General features: G+C 50.2%; 1 long non-coding RNA gene and 1 pseudogene across 1 annotated transcript in view; one reads left to right on the top strand and one right to left on the bottom strand.

Annotated features, from left to right (window-relative positions):
* LOC144121905 (uncharacterized) overlaps positions 1-26,416 on the bottom strand; it is an 89,337-nt gene that overhangs the window by 57,845 nt on the left and 5,076 nt on the right. The window lies entirely within an intron of this gene.
* On the top strand, positions 12,812-17,254 carry LOC144121904 (uncharacterized; annotated as a pseudogene).

Raw genomic sequence — 26,416 nt, forward strand, 5'->3', positions numbered from 1 at the left:
TGTAAATTTGGCCGGATAATTCGAACAGGTGGCCTGCGCCAGCCCGGTTAATTCGAAAATTTGGGGTGCTATGCGGCAATGCCTGATCCATGTTTCGCCGCAAACCCGGCGAAACGACGGCCCTACAGAGCCGCGAGGCAAAGGCACATAGCAACGACGATGATTTGTAGGCGAAGCGCCCCAGCCGGAGCACTCTCGGCACAAAAAACTGTCCGCGGTGCACCTCGCGGACCGCCGAAACGCGCGCCTGCAGAGGAGAAGACGTGCTTCACTGCAGCGCGGCGGGCATACCGGTTTTTATCACATGATCTCGACCCCACTCCGTCCCATGGCGTGCTTCGTCCACTCTTCCCCCGTGCCTCCAACGCTGCAAGTACGCCGCCACCACCGCCACGCAGGGACGCAGGTGTCGCCTGCGCCATTTCTTTGTGTTGTGCGCCGCGTTTGGGGGTCGGCTACTGTGCCGTTAATTTTTGCGGGGACTGTGCAGAAGTGCTAGCATTTTGACCGTAGCAGTGGACGAAATGCCAAAGTACAAGACTTCAACGCTGCAGCAGAAGTTCTGCTGGAAGTACAGAGATGTTTCACCTAGTTGGCCAACTCGAGAGCATGACCTTCGGAGCCGCAAACTACCGGACGCGGCAAACCAGCATCTCTGATTATTTTCAGTAGTAATTCAAAATATGGCAAATAAAGGTAGCACGTTCCTGCAACGAATTTTTTTGCCTAAGTCGTATTTCTTGGTGTGTTCGATAAATTCGAAAGCCCGCTTAATTCGAAGATTTCTCGCGGTCCCAATGACTTCGAATTAACGAGGTTGTACTGTATTAGATTGTACTGCGTCGGTAATGTGGTGTCGCACTTTTGCTATTGCAATGCAGGTGTGCGCCGTACATTTCCACGCATCCTGCCTCGAGCATTCCTCATCGTACACCGATCCCCGGACAGGAAAGGTGCTCGAAGTCCCACTAAATGTGCCACGCTTGCGTCTTGGATCAGTGCCATCCCAATTCCCCGATTGTCCATCGTATCTGTCAAGGAGAGATGCCTTGCCAGCAAGGGACTCCCCAGACGCCAAAAAAATGCGCCGGGAGGCAACATGTCTTGCTCGTGCCATTGAAGCGTCCGCAGCCTGCTATCAACATGAACAAATCCAGTGCAAGTTTTCATCACTGCATGAAATGATGGAGCGCTTAAAAGTCAAGTGTGTTCCAGTTGAATGGACTGTTATTAATTGCCCAAACTGCAGCATGTTCTTGAATATCGCAAATGAAAGCGCGCCGGTCCTACAGTCCTCTGTTACTGTTTTCGCAGATCTTCGTATCACTGTGTGTTTTCACGGCAACTCAGTGAAACGTTTAGGAGATTTTGTCGTGCCTGACGAAATCGGTGATATCAATGTCCTACTTGATATATTAAATAAGCTGCAGCAGATTACTAACGACAAAGGTTCCTCTGATGGCGTTACTGACCTGATAGTAAACCTCATGTAAAAGATTGAGGAAAGCGTCTGCGAAAACAGAAAAGTCTCCTTTAAATTTCTGAGGGAACAAGTGTTGTTGCTTGAGAAAAAGCGATTGCATTACTCGTCTCAAACAATGGTGCTTGCTTGCATACTGCATACTATATCTCCTCATGCGTACAAGTTTTTGATGAGCTCTGGTTGTTTGAGTTTGCCACATTCGAGAACCATTAGGAACGTCTGCTCATCTTTCCGCTTATCACCTGATAACGAATCAGGTGACCAGAATTTTCTTAAATACACTGGCCAGAGGTTTAATAAATTGAAATCGCATGAGAGTGCTGTTACCTTAATGGTGGACGAGATCCAGATTCAGCCATTTATGGACTACAAAGGAGGAAAGATTGCAGGGGCAGCAGTGAACTCAGATGAAGCTGCAACTACTGCACATGTGTTCATGGTGCAAAGTATGCTGAGCTCATTTCGAGAGGTTGTCCACATTCTCCCCGTGAGAACGTTAAATGCAGTCACTTCATGCTGTCTTAAAAAAGGTAATCCTTGGGCTGGAAAGAATTGGTTTTAAAGTTTTAGCTGTAGTAACAGATAATAACTCAATCAATAGGAAGGCTTTAAGCATGTTTACGATGCCGCATAAGGTGAGGATTGTTTACCGACATCCAGATGATGCAGCGCGACCCATGTTTTACGTTGACGCTGTGCACCTGTTAAAGTGTGTTAGAAATAATTGGCTTAACCAAAGAAATCCTGGAACCAACTTTTATTTCCCCATGTTTAACCTCACTGACAATTCCGTCCACCCTGATATTATACAGTGGGCATCATTTAAGGATCTCAGGGAGCTTCACAAACTTGAAGCGTCTCAGCTCTTGAAGTACAGTTATCGGCTGTCTTCGAAGGCTTTAAACCCAAGCAATTTAGAAAGGCAAAATTTAAACTAGCCTTACAGGTTTTCAACGCCTTTGTGGCTGAGGCCTTGGACGCGCAATGCGATTTGCCCATACTTTCACGTGCGAAAGAAACTGACAACTTCATCAGAATAATTATTCATTGGTGGAAGGTAGTTAATGTGAAGACGCCACACAAGGGCTATCACCATCGCGACGTGTACAAAGAACCAATTTCATCGTCGAATGATGACCCCAAGCTATCCTTTTTGGACGCCTTCGTGACCTGGCTTGACGTATGGGAATATTATACAAACACGACAACGGCACACTCACAAAGAAAACTTTGAATGCTCTGAGGCATTCAGCATATGCTCTACTTGAATTCTCAAATTATTGCATCTGTGAGCTCGGTTTTAAGTATGTGCTGCTCGGAAAAGTGCAGACAGACGGCCTGGAGAACTGGTTTGGCCAGTACAGACAAATGACTGGAGGTAACTACTACATCAGCATCCGACAGCTTTACAAGTGCGAAGGCAGAATTCGCCTCCAAAACACACTTCCTGTGATGTGCGCCGGTGACTTCAACGACGATGAGGACAGTTGTTTGTCAAGTGCTGCACATTCCTTCAAATTTCTGTGTTTTCAGAAGATCTGGACAGTTTGAGTTCACGCGCGCCTGTGTTTGGCTGCGTTGGTGGCTTCTGTGCTCATTTTGTAATGAAAGCCCTGAAGTGCAGTTTCTGCCGAGAGCAGCTTGTTGTGGACTGCAAAACAACAGAAAATGATGATGCCGATGTTCACTCTTTGGTATCTAGCTTGAATCGAGGCGGGCTGAAATTCCCAAGTGCATGTGTCGTCACTGTCGTGATGCACACCGAGGTAATTGTAAAAAAACTATTACTACCAGAGAATGCCACAATGTTTCTCCAAACACCAAAACCAGTGGAATGTTGTTCGACAACTGGTTATCGAATCGCTGCCAGAGTTCGGCGACCTTGTGACATGCTTGTATGGGCACGACCAAGGTTTGTTAATTACTAGTATGATTGCCAAGTGCTCAAAAAATATAATGTTAAGCAACTATTGCAGGCAACGCAATGACGCAGATGCTGTTGCAGAAGTCGACGCGAAAGCGGGAAAATTGAAGACACTGACCTCGAAATGAAGTGTTGTTTATGTAGTGTTCATCTCTCTTGTGTGCTTATTCTTGTGTACATGTAAATAAACTCATGCCACCAAACGTATGCGGCAACGCTCTACCGGAATTACAGCGTGTTTCTTCACTAAGCAATGCGCTTGCAACAGACCAAGCAGCGGAGCTAATAAAATGAATTAATCCTAGGAAGACATCATCAACAGACACGCAAGCTTCAAGACTTCATCAGCCGACGCGCAAGCCTTCGACACAGCATACAGACTCGCTGGGTAGAAAACACGTTCGAAGTGCCGCGGCAGTGACGCGCAGGCCTGAAACAAGTTTAGGAGGCGTTGGCTCTGTGGTGCCGTCTGCTGCAATGCCTGCTGCGCATGCGCAAGCACGCTGAGACGGCAGCCAAGTGGGGGGGGAGGGAGCAGGGGGCAGCTGGTTTCAGAAAATATGACTTAACCGCCTCTTCTGAGTTCTTTCCTTCCTTCATGTGGCAAATGAACTGGCTGCTAAATTCTAACAAAAGCCAGCCCACTCTGGATTGCCAACTACAGAAACGTTACAGTATGTCGCCAACTGAAAGCCTGAATGGTTCCAAAAATAGCCGTTCTCCTGTGACCGCATCTTCATTTTGCACAGCTAAGGTGCAATATTGATAAGTCTGCTGCTTTTTGGAGCAGACTGGAGCAGCAAAATGTAAATGTAAGAGAATGGTGCAAATGGAGCAGCTGGAGCACCACTGCGGTACATGCACATGTAAGCACTGCATGTCACGGGATGCGTGCATGTTATGCATATTTTTTTATGCATGTTATGCATGTTATGCAACCTTATGCATGTTTTTTTCAGAAAAATTGCTGTTTGAAGGGGGGTGCAACTTATACACTGATGTATGCTGACATTAGTGAAGCTTTAATAACGGAAGTAACAGGGAAGGAGAAAACATGCTGCAAGAAAATGGGCCTGCTCACGATAAAGGTTAAGACAAGAAACTATCAGCATCCCGCAGCAGTGAAGCGACGCCATCAAGAAGGGTTTGGTTTGGCTTATGGGGGCTTAACGTCCCAAAGCGATTCAGGCTTTGAGGGACGTCGTACTGAAGGGTTCCGAAAATTTAGACAACCTGGGGTTCTTTAACCTACACTGACATCGCACAGTACATGGGCCTTTAGAATGTCGCCTCCACCAAATTCGATCGCCGCGGCCAGGATCGAATCCGCGTCTTTCGGGTCAGCAGCCGAGCGCCATAACCCCTGAGCCACCGCGGCGGCTGCCATCAAGAAGGAATGGTGGTGGTCGGCAAAGGGGTACATCAATTGGCAGCCTGATAAATGTACTACAGGATGGCATAGCTGTGAAGTAAAAGCAGCATGATGAAAAAATGCGTCTTCATAAGCACCTTGTATGTGCTACCAAAGCAAAATTATTCTTAAAACAGCACGAACCAGACGAGGACGCAACAAGAGATTACACACACAAGCTCCTGTGTGAACGTCTCTTGCATCCTCTTGTTTGCACTGTTTTAAGAATGGTGAGCCAAAAAGTCACTCAAGCTTGGTTATTGGCAAATAAATGTGCTCAGCTACAATTTCTATCCACATGATTCATACGTGCATTCTTGCCCAGCACTGATGCTGGACTATCAGCCACCTTCGGCTTTAACAGTGTGCTGCAGAAGTGCCGCTTACACTTGGCTGTTCGTCATTACCGATGTCGTCATGAGCAGGTAGGTCTCCAAACTCTGCAGTGAAATCCCTCTCGGCACTGCACACGTTATGGAGCACACATGCTCCCATAACAATGCGACAACACTGCATGACTGCCTTGGCATCCACAAGGTAGAGCCTTCTGAAGTGTTGCTTTAAATGGCCAAAGTAGTTTTCAATGGCCACTCTCTGCTGGCTGTGGTGCTAGTTGGATTTTTTTTCCCACATTGGAAAACTGGAGCCGTTGTATTTGCAAACTGTCAAAAGCCAAGTCAGCAGGAGGTATGCGAAATCTCCAAGTATATAATAGTCACCGCACTAGGTTGCAGCCTCTTTAGAGAAGGCGCTCTCTTTCGACACCCAAGCGTCACATGCAGAGCCAGACAAACCAATGTACACATCCAAAAACTTGTTCTGTTCTCTGCAGACCGTTTGCATTATTATTGATGCATACTTTTTCCGGTCGATATATAAAGCAGGATCTTGTAGCTTCAGAAGCTCAATGCAAGTGCCATCAATGCAACCTATGGTGTTGCAGGGGCCTTTGCCACCACTTTGTGCCAGGAAGCCCACTTTGCTGTGGGCCATGTTGGCAGTGCTTGGTCAGCTAACAGCTTGCAGAAAGTTCACCAATCTCTGCATGCACACCATAACTGATGATTAAGAAACGTCAAATCTGCTTGCTACAAAGTACACACTTGTGCTCCAAGGCTCAAATTTATCATGCAATTCTTTTCTACTAAAATCTGCGGATACTTTTCGGACAAAACAGTGAGAGCCTGAACCACGTGCACAAATCATCCAAAGTCTTGAAGTGGCAGCCTGCACAGCCTCTTGAATTCAAAGTCCAAGCATACAGTTGTCACCTGTTCAAAGTACCCCTGACTCTCTGATGGTCGACCAGTGCTAGTTTGCACAATGCCACAGAAAGGGCGGACTGAAATTTCTCATCAGTGTTGGAATCAACAAGTTCCATGGCTGCTACGAAGAAATCTGCCATTTCGAACAAATACACAGTGGTGAATAAAACAAACAATCCCACGCATATATAAGGGCACGCGGCTAACACTAACATTGCCAAAATCAACGCACACAGGCTGCACCATATGAAGGCTTGCACATTTCCGCACTCTTGTGCTCGATTTGACCGCTGCACCAAAAGTGCTGAATTCGGGCTACACTCGCACCTCAAAACCCGACGCTGCACTGGCACGGAACATTTGTGAACTAGTGCAGAAAAGCGCAGACAAATCATGGAGACCTAGCAATGAGTGCTCACCAGAACTGCCACTGCACGCATCACATCTGTTCAGCAACATTGTCCCACCCTCGTCTTGTTGCAAAATTGTTCTATGTACGATCTAGCAGCTCTGTGCTTTGTGACCGCAGCGGTGGCCTACTGGTTGAGCATCCGCCTTGCATGCGGGAGGTGCGGGGTTCGATCCCTAGTGCCACCGGGTACCCACTGGTGATAGTACAATGGATACAAGCTTCCCCTGGCCTGGTGCTCGGCTTATTCAGGGCGAAATGCTTGGGAAATGGGGGCCTTTGACCCCACCTTGAGCAAACGAAAATACCTTGTGCCATGGCGCTCTTTGGCTGCAAATGCCCTTGCATAAAAATTCACGATCATCATCAGCTCTGTAGTTTGCATGGAAGGTCAGTGTGGAGCCAAATGACGTGTGTGATTAAGCACGTACCATTTTCGGCATGCGCCGAAGCAGCAGGCAACATCTGCACAATGAATAGCTGAAGCATCACAGTTGAAGAATTCCATGTGCTACGCCGAGACAACGCCTTTGCAGCGCTGAAGAAGGCAGATAAACTGTTGCTATGTTCAGGTTGCAAGATTGAGTCAACACGGCGAGTATGGAAAAGCACACTTTGCGAAAAGTTGCACGGTGACGACGTCTGATGGAAATAGTCAAACCTCGATGTAACGAACTTCAATTTAACGAAATTCCCGATGTAATGAAGTAGTTTAGTTTCTGTAACTTCTGTCCGATAGAACACCATGTATATTTAGTCTCCATATAACAAAGTAAATTTCGCCGGACTTTCAATGTAACGAAATTTCGTTGATGGCGCAGAGCTAGCCCGGCGTAATGAACGGAGGTGTACCGCGAACTTGAGTAGCTGAGTGGAGCGCCCACCAGAGCGCAGCCTGAAAATGGGCACAGTACAGACAAGCCATGGAGGCATAGCAGAGCAGAATGCGTTTATAAAGTAAACATTGGTGATGATGATGACGACTGGCTTTGACAACAGCATTTCCGATGTCCCCAGAATCCTGGGCAAACGTATTTAAGAGGGAGTTTTGGCGCGAAGAAGAGGGAGGAACGGCTGCGGTCCTGCTGCTCGGGACCTCTGCTCGGAAGATGTTGCGCGCCTCTTGGTATGACTGACTGCATTATTATTTACTCTTAGAACTTGTAAATCAGTTTGTTCAGTTTAAATGATGTTTTGTACCCATTTTAAATAAATCAAGTTAATTCATGCTACTCATCGACACATGGTGGTCAACTTCTTCGAGGTGGCAGAGCCACCGTTCCGTCCTGACGTACGTTTCGTTACAAGTGGTGGAGGTGCGGGGTTCTGACGACCCCGCTCTACTGGAAATGCGCCTCAACCTTAGAAGTGAGCCAAGCTAGGCGTCAGTAGACTTCGCTACAATGACGAGCCCTCAGTCGAGACCGTCCATCGCCCCGCCGGTATTCAAGAGAACCCCGGAAGAGTCCGTTGCGGAATGGCTGACCTGCTATGAACACGTCGCATCTTTGAACTCTTGGGACAGCGACACTAAGTTCCTTTACCTTGCTCTTGACGGGGACGCGAAGAAGTGGTACACAATGCAACTACGTACCGGTGCGCCAAGTTCGTGGAGTGATTGGGCGGCGAAGCTCAAGGCCTGCTTCAACAGCCGCCACGCCGCGGAGATCGCCTATCTCCGGCTACAGAATCGTGTGCAGTTTCCTTCAGAATCCCCAGAGCAGTACTTCTACGATGTGCTGCAGCTGTGCGCTAGGGTCGACCCCAAGATGCCGATCCAACCCGACCACCTGCGCAGACTTCTTACAAATACTGCAGCGTCTCAGTCAGGCCACGCTAATGGGTCTTGCTTCTCGGCTGCTGCCAGCCCCAGCGAGCACCATTTACCTGCCAATGGGTGCCTGGATTTCGAACATCCCTGCAGCACCCAGCAGCGCTACCACCGAGCCTGTTCCTGTGCCTGGGCAGCCCCACCTACTTCCCACCTGCACTGCTGCATCCTACCATCAGCAACAAAGGCTCGAAGGTGAGCAAGATTTCAAGGCAATTGCCGCATATCTTGAATCATTATCCGGGCGCCTAAAGGCAATTGAAGAAGAAATATTTCGCAACCGCGTGCCATGGCCGCCGAAAACAACGCGGGCCGACGACGGACGACCGCGATCCACTACTGTAACCGAAACGGCCACATTTCTCGACAGTGTCGCCAGCGATGGACAGACGAGGACCGTGAGCAAAGAAAGGTACACAACGAGCAAGCTCCCAACTTGGGAAACGGGAACGGCAGGGCCTAGGTGGTCAGCCCTGCCCACCTGTGTGCATGATGAGCGAAAACCAGCTCCTCACAGTGCAAGTTGAGGCAAATAACTCGAAGGCCACCCTTATCATTGACACAGGCGCCTCCGTAAACATAATTTCTTCTAAATTCGCTGCTAAAATTTCTTCAGAAGTCAAACTAACTGACAGAACTGCCTTCATCAAAGGAATCAGCAGAGACTTGTCACCGGCGTGAGAAACAGAAGTACTACTCCAATTCGGATCAGCCAAATTCAGCGTAAAATTCATCGTTCTCAAGGATTGCCAGTACGAATTCTTAGGTGGGCCTCCATATTGCCGGCAGGCAAACTTGCTCATTGACTTTCGCCAAAAAGAACTAAAGATCGGGAGCGACGTATACCAGCTGCAAATCGACGCTGGCGTGCAATTGCAGGCAAACATCATCACTAAACGAAGTGAGGACCAAGTTCGCATCCAGCCTCGTACGAAAGCCATTCTGAGGGTACGCATACCGAGAAATGGAATTCAACTCGTCGAGCCTAACTCAACCCTTAGGAATGGACTGCAAGTTGCGCGAGCAGTCATGAACGTGGTTGGTGGAATTGGAATTGTCCGTGTTGCTAATCCTACCTTGTAGCCAATAGTGGTGCATCGCGAGATGGATTGGCTGGGCCACATCCCTACATGAGGCGCAACTCAGACTCGCCGTGCCGCCCGACCCTTCCATGACGGAGAACTTCGACGTCGAGACTGGGCCACACCTGACGCCATATGAGAGGGGTGAGCACTTCTCCCTTATTCGTAAATTCAGTCATCTGTTTACCGGCGAGCACAACCCTATTCAACGCACTCACGTTGCGGAGCATACTATCGATACTGGAAATTTGACACCCATTCGTCAGCATCTGTACCGCCACTCACCCTTCGAGAGAGAAGTAATTAAAACGCAAGTGGAGGAAAAGCTTCATGGTGGAGTGATCAGAGTCACACAGACCCTGGTCACCACCCGTCGTTCTCGTAAAGAAGCCGCAGGGAAGTTGGCGTTTCTGCGTCGATTTCCGAAGAGTTAAGGGGGGACGCGGCCCTTGAAAACCGAAAAATCGCGAAAAAGTCGATTTTTGGAAAAGTGAATATTCTGACAGTTTGTGTCATAAACTACCTGTTCTGCAAATATCAATGCCTAATTCGTTGTGAAAGTACTTCACATTAAATATCGAACAAGCCGCGGCAGCCGCTGAGCTGCGAGAAAGTGCCGAAAATACCCCAACTTCGAGCGCATGCCGTTTCTCAGCCAGCGAATCGAGCGCCGCCATCTTGGTCTTGTTTTGTTCGTGAATTCTTGCTCTTTTTTTTGCCTCTGCTGACGACCGCGGCGGCAGCATGGTGGAAGCGTGGCTCGCTTGTGATTGGGGCCCTCAAAGCGCCTTTCGAGCTTCCCGCGTTTGAAATGCGAGGCTGCGATTGGGCGAAGAGTGCGCTCCTCGAGAACGCGGGGGATCGCGCGGCCGCTATTGGCTGCTGCACACGCTGACAAGGCGGTCCCCATTCGGCGGCAGCCGGCGCATCGTCTGCACTGGCCGCCATGGCTCTTTCCATTTCTCGTTGTTGGCGGTCTTTGTGGTTTGTGCGCTCTCTTCACGTTTCGCCAGGTTTGTGTTCGCTGTTGTCATCGTCTTTACGATATCTCGCCGTGCCGTCCGAACAGTTTCCTGCAGACTGTTGTGCGGTCAGACACGATGCGTCCAACAAAGCGAAAGACGCTACACGCGTTCGGTGCGCGGAAGCGTGCTATGAAGTTGGTTCGTGCGGAGAAGCGTGCCACCAACAGCCACTGTGTCGATGCTTCCAGCCACGTACCTTCTGCTACATCGCTACCAGACAGTGATTGCGTCGCCGCTTTCAGCGACGTACCAGCAGGTTCTTCGGTATAAGAAAGCGTTGCTTCGGGCACGCCTTGTGTACAGAACTCTTCAACCTCGGCGATTGCGGCCTCCAGCTACGGTCTGGAATCTACCCCGAAGCGTGACGCGTCGTGCGCCGTTCACTTGGAAACGCATTTCCTGACGCGCGAGGAGATCGAGGCGGCGGATGCACAACGTGCTGTTGTTCAAGAAAGACTTGGCGCCATGCCAGCGACACAACGGAAGTTTGAAGCGATGACGCCCGATCCCAGATCTGCCACCGCTTGTGGGAGTTTCAGAGTGCCGTATCCTTCCCGGGCCGGCAAGGCGCGCCGTGGAGAAGCAGGAAAGCGGAAGCTTTCCTCCTTCCCCACGGGCGAGTAGCCAGATGGTCTGCTCGAGAGCGCTGCGCCGCCTCCTTGCTCAAAAACCGGTCGCAAGCGCGCACCGCCAGGCGCTGCCGGAGCGGTCGTTGATTGGCCGAATGTGACAACGGGCAAGTGCGCCGAGATTGGCGGGTACCGGTCGTGGCCGGAGAGAGACTTCAGCGAGCCGCGACAGCGAGAGGACGTCAGGTAATTACCTCCCTTCTTCCCTCTTTGTTGTCGCCATCTTGCCCCGTCAGCCGCACGACCAAGCCAGACGGCAAAGGTCACAAATCAAGATTCAAGCAGGCAGCGACTTGGGAGAACCCAATAAACGTTTGGCCCCGGGCAAAGCGTCCTGTTCCGTGCTGTGTTTATTTCGCATTTCTGCTGCGCTGCCGTGAGAACGGCCGCGCGTGGTGTGCAATACCGCGAGCTCGGAGTTCACGGCCTAGACCTCAAAGGAGGCTCGACGGCTTAGTAAGAACCCCCACAACTGGCGCGCAACGTGGGGCCCGAACCCACGACCCTGAGCGGGCCCATCCATGTAGGGGAGCTAAAAAGGTACTCCCAAAGGGAAGTCGCCGTGGAGAGGGAGGTTCCGGCCACGCGAAATCGCGGGGAAAGGTCGCTGACCCCGACGCACCCCTACAATACCCGCAGCAAGCGAAAGCGCTTCTAAGGGGACAACGGGGCGAAGGGTGCCCGAGCCGTGCCGAAGGCTGATTAGTGGACGAAGGACGGAGGGACCCCGGAAGATTGCACCCACCGGTGAAAAAGGGTGGCCGAGGCCGCAAAGAGGTCAATGGACTTCAAAATTTCCAGAAGGGGACCACGCGATGACCCCCACCAACCCCTGCTCCTCAGTCGAACCGTGACTTTTCCAAATGGCAAGCTGCGACATATTAGACCCGAAGGAAAGAGCCAATGGGGAGCTCAAATGTGTTTCCCAGAGGACACTGCGGGAGGACGGTCGTCAGCCCCCAGTGACCGCGGCGCTCACTTCGAACGCACCACCATGGAGGCAGCCTATCAAGTGTCGGTGGGGCGAGCTTCCGGGCACGAGCATCCAGCTGACCACCAGCGGCAACGGGCTCGCCGGCCATCGTCACAAAGAACTCGGGACCAGCCGGTGCCGCGGCCCCACGCAGGACCCCTGCTGCAACCGCAGCAGCACGGAGACCGCGTCGGACGTGGGGCGACGAGACGTCAATCGGCGCAGCGGCCACAAGCAGGGCCACGGCAGCACGGAGGCCGCGGTGCAGCGGAGTACCACGCCGGCGGCCTGCAAGCGCCTGACCCCCATCACCAGCTTTCGGGGGCCGCGCACGCACCCCGCCACCCAGATCAGGCAGCCGGGCGCCGAGGACCCGCTTCGGCCGGGACAGCCAGACCCCGATGTCGGTCCGTCGCCACCTGGGCGCATCAGGCCGGCGATGCGCCACCGCGCTCATACGTGAGGGTGACGCCAGGGACCGCGCCTCCTGCTGCGACGCCAACCCCAGCAAACGACGACATCGGAGACCTTGTTATGGATTTCGATCTGCTGGGGGACTTGTAACTTGGAAGCGGCCAATAAAGGTAAAGGCTTTAATGAGATCATTGCAGTCTACCGTCCGCTGAACTCAGGGGACGTTCGGTCTTTAGGGAGGAGGAGTGTGGGAGTTTCGGAGTGCCGTACCCTTCCCGGGCCGGCGGGGCACGCCGTGGAGAAGCAGGAAAGCGGAAGCTTTCCTCCTTCCCCACGGGCGAGTAGCCAGATGGTCTGCTCGAGAGCGCTGCGCCGCCTCCTTGCTCAAAAACCGGTCGCAAGCGCGCACCGCCAGGCACCGCTGGAGCGGTCGCTGATTGGCCGAATGTGACAATGGGCAAGTGCGCCGAGATCGGCGGGTACCGGTCGTGGCCGGAGAGAGACTTCAGCGAGCCGCGGCAGAGAGAGGACGTCAGGTAATTACCTCCCTTCTTTGTTGTCGCCATCTTGCCCCATCAGCCGCACGACCAAGCCAAGACGGCAAGGGTCACAGATCAAGATTCAAGCAGCCAGCGACTTGGGAGAACCCAATAAACGTTTGGCCCCGGGCAAAGCGTCCTGTTCCGTGCTGTGTTTATTTAGCATTTCTGCTGCGCCGCCGTGAGAACGGCCACGCGTGGTGTGCGATACCGCGAGCTCGGAGTTCACGGCCTAGACCTCAAAGGAGGCTCGACGGCTTAGTAAGAACCCCCACACACTACAAGTGAAGGTGCGAAATTTTGCCTTGTGCAAATGGATACCCTAAGCGACCTGCTCTCTAGCACCTTGTGCAAGCATTGCCTTGCGCCCGGGTTGACCGTTCAAGAAGGCACCCAGCTTAGACTGGCAACAAAGCTTGAACTGATGTGCCCACATTGTGGGATGGTTGCAAGCTCGTGGAACTCCCAACGCCAGAATGAAGCAATGGCCTTTGAAGTGAACATATGAGCCGTTATGGCAATGAAGCAGATTGGCAAGGGCCAGACAGCTCTCAACCACTTCTGGGCAACGATGAATGTATCTCACAGAGGGCTTTATCACAGCACATTCCAGAAGCACCTGAAGAAGACATTCAGGGACAGAGAGATCCAGTGCATGGACAAGTTCTACACCGAATCAGCTGCTGCAGTGAAGGAGGTCTACAAGGAGATGGACCCAAGCTTTTGCAGAGACATCACTGTAGTATATGATGGAACTTGGCATAAGCATGGCCACACATCCCATTGGAGTTGGGGCGGTGATTGAGTACCATACAGGCCTCATCATGGATGCTGTGGTTCCGTCTAACCAGTGCCTTGGTTGTCAAGTAGGACCAAAACCTGGAGATGCAGATTACTCAAGCTGGCATGAGCGTCATGTTTTCCAGAAAAACAGTGATGCTAAATCAGGGAGGATGGAAGTAGAAGCAGCTTTCATTCTTTTCAACCGTTCAGTCTCAAAGCACAACCTGCGTTACACAACGCTTGTTTCTGATGGAGACAGCGCCACGTTCTCAGCCCTTGTGGAAGAGAACGTCTAGACTAGTCCCCATTGTTAAAGAGTGCCTCAACCAGGTCCAAAAGAGGATGGGCACGGCACTGCAGAACCTTGTGCAGAAAAGTGAAAAGTCACTGGGAGGGAAGGGCAGGCTAACAAAGGCTCTCATTGGTAAACTGACAGACTATTATGGCTGGGCCCTGAGAAACAACTCCAACGATGTGGCTGCAATGCAGCGTCCAGTGATGGCATCGTACTACCATGTCACATCGACTGAATAGGAGCCTCGCTATGACTTCTGCCCAGAGGGTGCCAACTCGAGGTGCCGTCATAAGGTTGCCGAGGCAAGTGATTCACCACAGCCAAAGCACAAGTACTGCCTTCCAGGCTACGAGGCTGAGGCTATGCTGCCTGTTTACCAGCGCCTCTTGCAGGCTTCTCTTCTGCAACGCTGCCTGGGTGCAAAGACGCAAAATGCGTCCGAGTCTTTCCACTCTGTCCTATGGTCCCTGATGCCAAAGGAGCAGCACGCGTCTTTGATTGCTGTGCAGACAGCACTGCATGAAGCAGTGCTGAGATACAGTCGAACCCGGATATATCGAACCCGCATATTTCGAATTATTGGCTATATCGAACACACAGATTACCCCCTTGAAAATACTATGTAAAAGTATAGGACAATTGCGTAGTATATCAAATTCCATTTTCGTTGGACATTCGATATATCGAACGGCGTGCTGCGCCGCGCCCCTGGAAGGTGCGCTTATCCCAAAGACATTCGTGTCCGGTCCTCAGAGGTAAACTTTTCCGCAGAGTCAGTCAGCTGGCTCCTCCTCTGCGCATGCGCGGCCATCGCCTAGCGACGGAGACGCAGAGCCTTTCTCCCGTTCTTGCGCCCCACCGGCGCGAGCTCTTTCGCTCCTCCTCTACCGCCGGCGTGTGCATTGCGCAAGGGCATTGGAGCTCATCGAAGAGAGTGCGCGGCATGGAGACGCGGCGACGTTTCCAAGCCACGCATCCTGGGAAAAGGGAGAGAGAGAGAGTGAAGGGTCGGCACGGTCGCTCGTGGGCCAGGGGAGACGAGAGAGCCAGAGAGGGCTCAAAAAACGAACATAGCGCCTTCGACGGCATATTCCGCCGATCTTTTTCCCCGCTCTCTTCTTTCCTTTCCCTTTGCCGTTCCTTCGCAGCCCCGTTGACTGTCACTCGAACAGGCTTCGCTCGGACTGCTCCATCTGCACATCGTGCGTGTTGTTGTGCGTACCTCTGTTTCAACGTGCCGTGTGTAGCGTGTTTGATTGCAGTCATCTGGTGAGCTATGGCATCCACGGACATAAAAAAAGAGGAAGAATCTGGACTTTGCAAGAAAGCTTGAAGTAATCCGGCGTGTCGAGAATGGAGAAAAGAAGTCCTCCGTGGCAGACGCATTCGGCATTCCGCGGAGTACTCTAAGTACGTTGTTAAAAAACAAGCAGGACATCAAGCTTAAAGCAGGTGAGGAAAGTCGCTCGGGAGCGTGTCGTGTGCGCCCTGCTGCTTTTGACAAAGTGGAGAAGGCACTCTACACGTGGTTTCTTGAAATCCGAGCGAAAAATATTCCCGTGGATGGCCCGACCTTAATCGAAAAGGCCAAATGGTTTGCTACGGCTCTTGGAGAAGAGAACTTTTGCGGTGGCACTGGATGGCTGCAACGGTTTAAAAACCGCCACGGCAGTGTAGGAAAGGCCATTTCAGGCGAAAGTGGGGCTGTCAGCAGCCAGGAGATGCAGCAGTGGCTTTCTGAGGAGTGGCCGAAAATCACTGAGAAGTTTTCGCCTGCAGAAATCTTCAATGCAGACGAAACTGGTCTCTTTTGGCAAATGTTGCCGAATAAGACACTCGCTCTTCGTGGAACCACATGCCACGGTGGTAAAATGAGCAAAGTGCGTGTGTCGGTGCTGCTTGCAGCCAACATGGATGGCTCGTGCAAGCTACGGCCATTCGTGATCGGGAAGAGCAAGTCACCGCGCTGCTTCAAGAACTTTAAACAGCTTCCCATCCGCTACGACTGTAATAGGAAGGCCTGGATGACACGTCAACTTTTTGTTGAATGGCTGCAGGCTTGGGACGCTGAGTTGGGCAAGTCGGGCCGCCGAGTTTGCCTTCTGGTAGACAATAGTTCGGCCCATCAAACAACTTGCAAGCTGCAGCACATCGAATTGAAGTTTCTCCCGCCGAACACCACAGCGAGACTGCAGCCCCTCGACCAGGGTATCATAAAGGCATTCAAGGTAGGCAATCGGAAGCGACTTATTCAACGGCTCCTCATAAACCTCCGCATGGGAACCGATCTCAAGATTGACCTGCTTGGCGCGATCCAGATGATTACCGGCGCTTGGGGCGACGTGAAGCAGGCCACGGTAGCCAACTGTTTTGGCAAGGCAGGCTTTGAAGTGGCCAGAGATGAATGTCCGGAAGCTTTAGATGACGATGAGTGCTTGGAGGACGCGTTCCGCGACTTGTCCAATTTTTCCAGCACCGTCCCGCCCGAAGTTACTGTTGATGACTTCATTAACGCTGACAGCGAAGTTCAAGCGGTAGCCGACCTCGCTGATGAGGACATTGTGGCCGGAATAGCTGGCGTTCAAGACAGCGATTCCAGCGACAACGAGGGCAACTGTGTTTTCGAAGAAACGCGTCCGTGCACAGCCACTGAACTGGCGTCAGCGTTCAGCCTGATTCGGCGCTGTTGCGGCGAAATGGAAGGCACTGGGCTCTCGCACCTAGACAGTCTCGAGAAGATTGAAACTAGTGTTTTAAACATCATTTCCCAGAGGAAAAAGCAGCCCAAAATTAGTGATTTTTTTTCCGTGAAATAAAGCGCTTTCATATCGTGTGCACATGCTATGTGATTCGCGGCTGTTCCAATTGGTAAGCCACAATTTTTTATGATCGCGAGTGCTTTTTTGGCCTATATCTGTATATCGAATTTTGGCTATATCGAACTATTTTCCGATCCCCGTCGAATTCGATATATCCGGGTTCGACTGTATAATGCTGGTTGTCAAAGGGCCACCAAAGAAATCTCTGTGTTAGTGGGGCTCACAACTGGCCACCTAGCCATCCAGCGAGCTGCAGAAAAAGATGCACTGCGCATGGACAAGGCCCAGAAAAGGAATCGGGTGAAGAATGAGAGGCGGCAAAGGAAAAAATTGTGCAAGGACACCACCAGCTATTCTGCAGCGTCATTTTAGACCTAGGAATAGGTTTGAAACTTTCTCAAGGGCCACGTTAAGAAATGACTTTTTTCCTGGTGTGGCTGCTCATTCTGACTGCATTTCGGGAACCACTTATCGGATTTCCATGAGTTTTTTTTTATTTCGTACCTGAATAAATTTCTGAGGGCAATACAAGCCCACTTTTTCAAGTTATTGTATCTGAAATTTGTCATAAGCAATTAAAATTTGCCTAATGAAGGTCTAATTGGCAACACTAAATTCCGTGCTGTGCTAAACTTTTCCAGCAAGAAAATTTAGAAAAAGGGCTCTGTCTTGCCCTGGGGCACCTATCCAGGAATGACCACAATAAATTTCACAGTGCCAAAACTATTTTCAAATTCTCCAGGCCTGGAATAAGCGACCTATGTGAACCACATTGATATACTCCTGTAACTTGAGAACCGGTGCCCACAGCTCCATGAAATTTGGTAGTTCTTCAAATGGTTGAGCCTACCCTGAAAATTTCATTCAGATATATAAAGAAACAAAAATGTTGGTGTTCAAGGGTAGCCTCCCCCCTTAACGCAGTGACCAAGAAAGATGTGCACCTACTGCCGCGGATCGATGACATCCTGGTTCTGCTGCAAGGGTTTCAATATTTCACAACACTCGACCTCACCTCAGGCTATTGGCAGGTAAGAATCCGCGAAGAGGACAAGCCGAAGACAGCATTTGCATGCGGCTCTGGTCTATATGAGCTTAATGTCGTTCCTTCGGCCCCTGCAATGCCCCCGCGACCTTCCAGAGGATGATAAAGTTTTGAGCGGCCTTCTCTGGAGGGTATGTCTGGCTTACTTGTATGACATTGTCATTTTTTCAAAGACCATGGAAAAGCACCTAGAGGACTTGGACAGGGTGCTAAGCACTCTTGATGAAGCTAACCTGTGTCTGAAACCTGAAAAATGTAGCTTTGCTCATGAAGAAATTAGATATCTCGGGCACGTGCTGACTGGCGACATCAGGCCAGATCCAGAGAAAATAGCTGCGATTGAAAAGCTCCCAGCTCCGAAAAACAAGAAAGTTATATAGAGTTTCCTGGGAATCTGCAATTATTATCAGCGTTTCATCAAAGACTTCTCCCTAATCTCCCGACCTTTGACGAATCTGACAAGAAAAAATGTTTCTTTTGATTGGGACACAGCATGCGAGGCGGCAATGCAGACGCTCAAAGAAAAACTAACTACAGCACCAGTTCTGCGTCAATTCCAGCCAGGCAAGCCCATAGAAATCCATACGAATACCTGCGACTACGGTATTGGTGCCGTGCTGGCGCAGAAAGACGACGGTAGGGAACATGTCACTGCATACACCAGTCGTCAACTCAACAACGCCGAGGCTAATTACAGCACCACAGAAATGGAATGCGTGGCTGTTGTGTACGCTTGTAAGCAGTTCCAGCCGTACATCTTTGGAAGCAACTTCACCGTGGTCACCGATCAGGCCAGCCTCGCATCGCTGATGAAAGTCAAAAATCCGAACAGACGCCTCATGCGATGGTCCCTGCTATTACAGGTGTTCGACATGACCCTAAAACACCGTCCCAATTTGAAGAGCGCAAATGCCAACACCCTTTCTCGCCTGCCACACGAGCTGACACCGGTTAGTGAAGTCAACTTTACACCACTGCTTGTGCTGGGTCGCGTGGATATAGGTGGGAAGCAGAGGGAGGACCCTTGGATGAGAAAGATGATACAACATCTCGAGAACCCGAATTCACCCGTTGCCAGAACACTGAAAAGAACGGCACGGTGCTTTCGGATAATTGATGGTGCATTACACAGGCGGGCAAAGGGATACCAGAAAGACTACGACGCTCTGGTCGTACCAAAAGGCTTGCGGACTGAGGTATTAAGGAGCTGCCACGACGATTTCACGGCAGGCCACCTCAGAGTCAAGCGCACATGGGGGAAGGTACGGAGGCGCTACTTCTGGCCTAGGATGTTTGCACAGGTGACAAACTATGTGCTCCCTTGCCCCGACTGCCAGACGCGGAAAGCCCTACCTGGCAGGCCAATTGGATTTCTCCAGCCTATTCCGCCAGTGGGAATGGATTTCTTGGGGCCGTTTACAAAGAGTCACTCCGGGAACCGCTACATCCTCGTGATGACCGATTACCACACGAAGTGGGTTGAAGCAGTAGCCTGCCTGGAAGCCACAGCTGCTGAAGCCGCACAGGGCTTAGTACGAGAGATCGCCCTACGCCACGGAGCTCCAGACCGCATCATTACGAACCGCGGACAGCATTTTGTCGCTTCCGTAATTGAGGAGATATTTAAAACCATGGGTACGGACTACGCCAAAACAACAGCGTACCACCCAAAAACCAACGGCTTGTGCGAACGCTTCAACCGCACGCTCGCCGACATGCTCAGCATGTATGTCTGCTCTCACCACCAGGACTGGGACGAATTCCTGCCTTATGTCCTTTTCGCCTATAATTCATCACAGCATGAAACGAAGGGATTTTCTCCATTTTACCTTCTGCCCGAACAAGAACCAACACTTCCTGTTGAGGTAGCCCTGGGCTCCACACAGACTGACGGGGCGGAATGGATGCTCACAAAGTTTTACACTGGCTTCGCCGGGCGCGCGAGGTAGTAGCTCGGCGCGAGAGGGAGCAGCAGCAAAAGAACAAAAAAGCATACGATTCCAGGCGACGCGAAGCTGTATTCTGCCCTGGAAACCTCGTGTACCTATGGACGCCTTCTCGAGCGAAAGGAAAGGGTCCACCGGTACCACGGCCGTTCCGTCTGCTTCGGAAAGTATACGAGAACAACTGGGAGGTCATCGATCGCACCGGCCACAACCGAGATGTCAACGTTAAGTTGAACGTCTGAAGCATTGCCACACTCGTCTTGGTTCCGATAAGGACGGCGACGACGAGTCAGCAAACAGTGATTGTGGTGTGGATGGCGTGCATGAGTTAGGAGGCAGTGTTCGTGTCTCCGCAAAGCCGAAACGGGCAGTGGCGTCGACGGTGACGAACAGCGATCCCGAAACCTACGGTGAAAATGCGACTGAGGCATGCTCCTACTCCGAGTCGGCACATCAGAGTAGCCATGTGGGACCTCACACTGAGACCAAAGCAGCAAGGACCGATTACGATAGTGAGACTGAGATCTACTAGTGCAGACGAAACTGTGGATTAATTACTTATGACTTCTCCCAAACCCATTTTTTGTGCTTTGTGTGAACGTGTACATGCGAACGTTCTGAGTGTGCCATGTAACATATGACTGCGTTGCCAATATTTTCATGTTTGTGCGTATATTCTCTATCTTCCTGCCTGTAATTTGTTTGACCTGATATTAAGTTACTACCATCTCCGTGCCTTGTTTTAATATTCCGCACGTATTTTATTGTTGTACCTTCATGTCAAGCTGACCCAATTCCATTTTCGAACTCTGCACTGAGTTATTGACATCATTTAGTTGTGTTTAATTTCTACAGACGGAACTACAATCGAGTGGGACACTTTTTTCGTAGGAGGGAGGTGTCTCATAGCAAGCTTTGCAGCTTTCGTGCACCAGTTTTTCGAACAAGCTGAAAGTGTTCTCCCCGCGGTGCGACTGTTGCTATCCTTGTGCTCGCTGCTTTGCGGGGAGCCATTAGAGGGGCTCACACCCCGACATTTGGCAGAGCCGCTTTCTCTCTGGCTCTTTGTAAGCAGGCGTTGTGCAGCCCCCTCCCCAGCGTTGTTCGAACGTTTAGGTAAAGTAAAATGCACTGAGACGCATGGTTAGCTGGCTGCCGGGGGACAAGGTCTTCCAAGGCCGCATCCAAGCCACCAGAGCAGATGCGCAGACCCCCGTGGTTTCCAGGAGAGTCGCACAAAGTCATTGCTTCGGGCAGCACACTGCCTGGCGGACCAGATGCGCCGGAGACGAGCCGCGAGGGCTGAGAGCGCGGACGGCGGGTCGCGTGGTGCACTGACTGGGAGGTTTGCGTTCCCTGTGTTTCGGATGTCGTTTTGTGTGTTTGTATCTGTGTGCCAAGCGGAAATGTGCGCGCCTTCGAGGAATTTATGCGGTGCTCTCGAGTAAACAACCTAGTGGGGACCGGCGTGCTATTGGCTGCTTCCATTTTAAAGAAATCCTTCTCATTCGCTTCGACAACAGCATTTCCGATTGGTTACTAAAAGTGTCCCCAGAATCCTGGGCAAACGTATTTAAGAGGGGGGTTTTGGCGCGAAGAAGAGGTAGGAACGGCTGCGGTCCTGCTGCTCGGGACCTCTGCTCGGACGATGTTGAGCGCCCCTTGGTAGGACTGACTGACTGCGTTATTATTTACTCTTAGACTTTGTGTACCAGTTTGATCAGTTTAAATGATGTTTTGGACCAATTTTATATAAATCAAGTTAATTCATGCTACCCGTCGACACCTGCTGGTCAACTTCTTCGAGGCGGCGGAGCCACCGTTCCGTCTTGACGTACGCTTCGTTACACCATAATGGCAATGAGGCTGCCTAACCTTGGTACGAAACAGCAGCAAGAAGGAAAGAACCTCTACTGAGACCATCGCTTTGCTAACTGTTATGCCGGCAGCTCAAGGCAGATGCTAAACACGTATAGCCGCAACGTCGCCTGCACAAGAACAATGAATGTGTGATTTTGCATGCCCCAAGCGCACATAACTATAGTGTGCTTGGACCTTCGAGAGCTTAACTCTTTCGTGACTGACCCATAGGCCATCGATCATATATGATCGACGGTTTTGCGCGCGCTGCCACGTTCAAATTTCCGCGCGCTTTGACAAGTAGCGCCATCTAGCGGGTTGTCAGGCACTAGAATCTCGGTTTCAGCGTAGTTTCTCTCGTTTTCCATCAGGCGGCGATACGTGAGCGAGCATTTTCCGGAGTGCGGCGGCGGCGGACTCCGTGGAAAATGGCGTCGTGCTCGCGTGCGGTCGCTCAGAGAGACCGCGTTCAATCGCGCAATTCCGCTGCTTCGGCAACGGATTTTTTTGATGAACCGAGCAGCGAAGAGTCTGAAGACGACTTCAGCAGCTCCGATTTCATTTCGGACTCGGATTCGCGCGATGACGATCCGCGAACTTCATCAAGTAGCCGAAAGTGAGCATAGTTCCACTTTCAGTTCTCTCTCAAGTAGGTAAACGGGCTTGCTATATGTTCTCATTATTTTATCTTTACTTGGTAGGGTCTCAACGAGCTACGGTAATGATCTGCTGCCGCCAGCGCAGAAGCGGATTGAGTTTTCGCCGAGACGGGAACCCGGCGTGCACTTGGACGCTGATGTGGGCGTGGCACCACTCAGAAGCGGGTCAAAAAAATTCCTGTCTGCTCTGGACTTCTTTCTTCTGTTTTTCTCGATGAACGTGATCGAAACCATTTGTGCAAACACAAACAAATATGCTTGGACTCACATGTTAGAGAAACCAACGCATGCTAGTTCCGACGGATCTTGGGGAGAAGTCACCCCAAGTGAAATGCTGAAGTTCATAGCACTCATAATTTACATGGGCATTGTGAAGGTTCCTCGGCTGAAGTTGTATTGGAATGTAGGAAATCTGTACAGTGGTCTGCTCCCACCACGGATCATGCGGCGAGGCCGGTTTATAGCTCTCCTTGCAATGTTGCATGTTGCAGACTTGGACGATGCCACTCAAAGTTCAAAAGGAAAGCTCCGATACATGTGGTGGCTCCTGGAGCACATGAACGAAGTGTCAGCAAATCTTTTTCAGCCACATCGCGATGTTTCCGTGGATGAACGCATGGTCAAATCGAAAGGGCGGTCAGGCATCAGACAGTACATCAAGGACAAGGTAACAAAATGGGGTTACAAGCTGTGGGTCCTAGCCGACCCTGGCACCGGATATACTGTGCAGTTTAGTGTGTATACCGGTAAACGTGAGCAGCCAGGGCCCCATGGGTTGGCTTTCCATGTTGTTTGCCAGCTGTGCCATAGATATCTTGATCAGGGCTACATGATCTATATGGACAATTTTTACACTTCTACGCACCTGTTTAGTCATCTTCTCAGTTGAAAAACACTGGCCTGCGGAACCACACGCAAGGATCGCCGAGGATTTCCTGCCGAACTGAAGGATGCACGATGGGAAAAAAAAGCTCAACGCGGCGACATTCGATGGTTGCGCGATCAGAACATCCTGTACCTTCAGTGGAAAGACCGGCGTGTTGTCAATATGATGAGCATGGTTCATACTGCAAATGACACGATCACCGCAAAAAGAAGGGAAAGAAGGCAAAACTCCTGGACTCAGATATCTGTAACAAAGCCTCTGCTGATCCATGATTATAATAGTGGCATGCTAGGCGTAGATAAATCGGATCAAATGATTGGCTACTATAATGTTCTAATGAGAAGCGTGCGGTGGTGGAAGACTGTTCTTCCATTGCGTCGATATTGCATGTGTCAACAGTTTCGTACTCTTCCAAGCTCACCGCACATTGCACCCAGAGATTCCTGAGCTGGCACGCACTGCTGGGTTTGACCACCTAGCTTTTAGAGAAGAGCTCATTCAGCAGCTTCTGAATCTTGACGGTGCCAAGCAAGCACACACACCTCCACCACCCGTCGCAAAACATGCGCTCCACAAGCCGGAAAAAGTGGCAAAACGCAGAAACTGCAAGCTGTGCTATGAGCAGAAGAAAATCGAGCTCAAAACGAATGTCTTTTGCAGCACATGCCAAGTTCACTTGTGTTTTACAACTGCCCGGAACTGTTTCGTCCAGTGGCACAAGAACCGTGGGACCTGAGTCGCCCGAGTGCTGACCACTGGCACCAGAGTTCACACCAAAAAAAGACAGTTGTAGATAGGCATGCCAAATTTTCACAAGGAAGAAACAAGGCAATGTAGCACAATTTGCATATCTTGGATATTTTTTAGTGTTTTTTCACTCTGTATATCCATGCCTTTTCAAACTTTTTTATGTTTTTTCTCAAAAATCTTGAATTTGAGATTTTTTTTAAATACTATATATCGCTTTTAAGTCTAATCTTTCTTTATGCGTGAAAGACTATCTAATCAGCTACATTTTGATATATGTTACAGCTATATAGCACAATGAGTATTTGTAATAAAAAATAATTTCTGACACCCATCAGAATTGCCTGTTTTTTCCGCGGTCCCGAAAGAGTTAAGCAAGACAACCAAGACAGTCCCGCACGTGCTTGTGTGGCGAGTGAACACTCTCCTTTCTTCACCCTTGCAGTGGCGGTCCATGCCTCACACGCTGGCCTTCCGCAGCTCACTTTATGGGCAGAGAATAGAGAGTCCCCAGCAGAGACATCTCATCCCAGGCTGCTTCTCTAGCTTGCACCCTACAGGCGAACTCAATCTGAATAAAAGAGAAATTCTGCCCCCCTAAACATTTACAGACATAAAACATTACTGAGCACTTCCACTTCAATGTCTGTTTTGTCTTTTTCAGAGTGGGCCCACTGTTACGATTGGCTCTGCTCCTGGAAGCTCTCCTGGCCAATCGGCTTGGAACGGGCAGTATCCCTACGTGTTTTTAGACAGTCTGAGCCCTCCCGGGCACCCTACAGAAAGTGCCAACCTTGAAAGCTATGTGAAGTCTTCAGCCACACCTCAAGAATGCCTCTTATTTTGGAAAAGAGAATGGCCAGCATATCATAGCCTACCAAAACTAGCCACTGTCTGTTTTGGTGTGCCAGCATCTTTGCGGTCAGTGATGTGACTCTTCCCTACTTCAGGAGCACTTCAAAGACTCGGAAGAGCACCCCTGCTGTGCTAAACAGTTGGGCAGCTTGTCCTGCTTTCCGAACAGATACGGAACAAACAGAAGCTGCAGAGTTGAAAAGAGGGGAAGTGAACATGCTTTCAGAACAGAGTTTGCCAGATGTGGACGTTTAATATGTGGAAGAGCATGATTGAAGCTGCTCAGGGCTGCAGGTGAAGACAGCATAAATAATTGCGAAGCAGCTGCTGATGGCAGCTGCCAGATGTTTTCTCTGTTACTTGCAATGGCAGTGTCAGATAAACGACTGAATGAGGCAATAAGTGGTTTACTAGAATTCTTTTCCAGTGCTTATTTTCACGCCTTTTTTCTTCCATCTGGTTCAGGGTCAACCGTGAGGAATAACGTTTATTTGGTTTGGCTGATTTCGTGCCTTTGCCGAAGCTATCAGCCCGCGCTGCAAATGTAAAGCTAACTATCACGTGTAAATTACTACAGTATGGCACGAAAGAATTGAAAAATATAGAAATAATAATAAATTAATGTTTAGTTTAAGCCCGCACATATCAATTCCTTTCAGCCAGTTAAGTAAGCTGGTGAAGGTCCAAAATATGGAGCTGTGGATAACAAGAATGGGCCTGTCCTTCCGTGTAGCTCAGACAAGAAGATATTCAATGCTTATCAAAATGAAAAAAATAAAAAGATGTTAAAAATATCCAGCAAAGCGATGAATTCTAACTGCAGCTGGCCTGGGAGCTAGCCTGGCTCTTTCTTACACCTAGTCATCATGACATACCCCACACAGTTCCAATTCAGGAATCATACCTAGAACAGAGGCACAAAAAACCTGCCCCGTTCTGGCCCAAACACCAGCAAATGTGAGAGGCCTGTAGCTACTGCTCACAGAACATAATGGTGTGCCATGCTGAGGCAGGTGCATGTGTTCTACAACCAATTAAACAACAGAAAAGGAATAAATAGAGTCACGATACAGCACGACACATCCAACAAGGCTAAGCGTGGCAACTAATCAACGTTTCATACATTTTAGTAATGTTCTAGAGTGCAATAGTCACAAAAAAATTACATACCAGGAAATGAAATTGGTGTGCATCACCTCTACCGCAAGCGTATTACTAAAGGTGCATGAAAGAGGAATCAGAACTCGTCTTTTTACCGGGGGAACTCTATCTACACACTCCGGGCATTCTTAGAAACTTCGATTTATTGTCTGTGCGGCCAATTGCCCTAATTAAATTGGATTAAACGTCCCGGCTCCCGCCTTTTTTTGAACTCAGCGTGGTAGGTAGGCGGAGTCAACCAACGCTTGGCTTTCAGCTAGTCCAGTGGTCGTTATTTTTTAGGTTTCTGTGAATAAACAGTTTCAGTCACAGACAATATAGCCACAAATTAGGCCCACGGAAAAAAAATACACATGGACAATTTGATTTACGTAT

The sequence above is a fragment of the Amblyomma americanum genome, chromosome 2 (genome assembly GCF_052857255.1).
Source record: "Amblyomma americanum isolate KBUSLIRL-KWMA chromosome 2, ASM5285725v1, whole genome shotgun sequence".
NCBI lineage: Eukaryota > Metazoa > Arthropoda > Arachnida > Ixodida > Ixodidae > Amblyomma > Amblyomma americanum.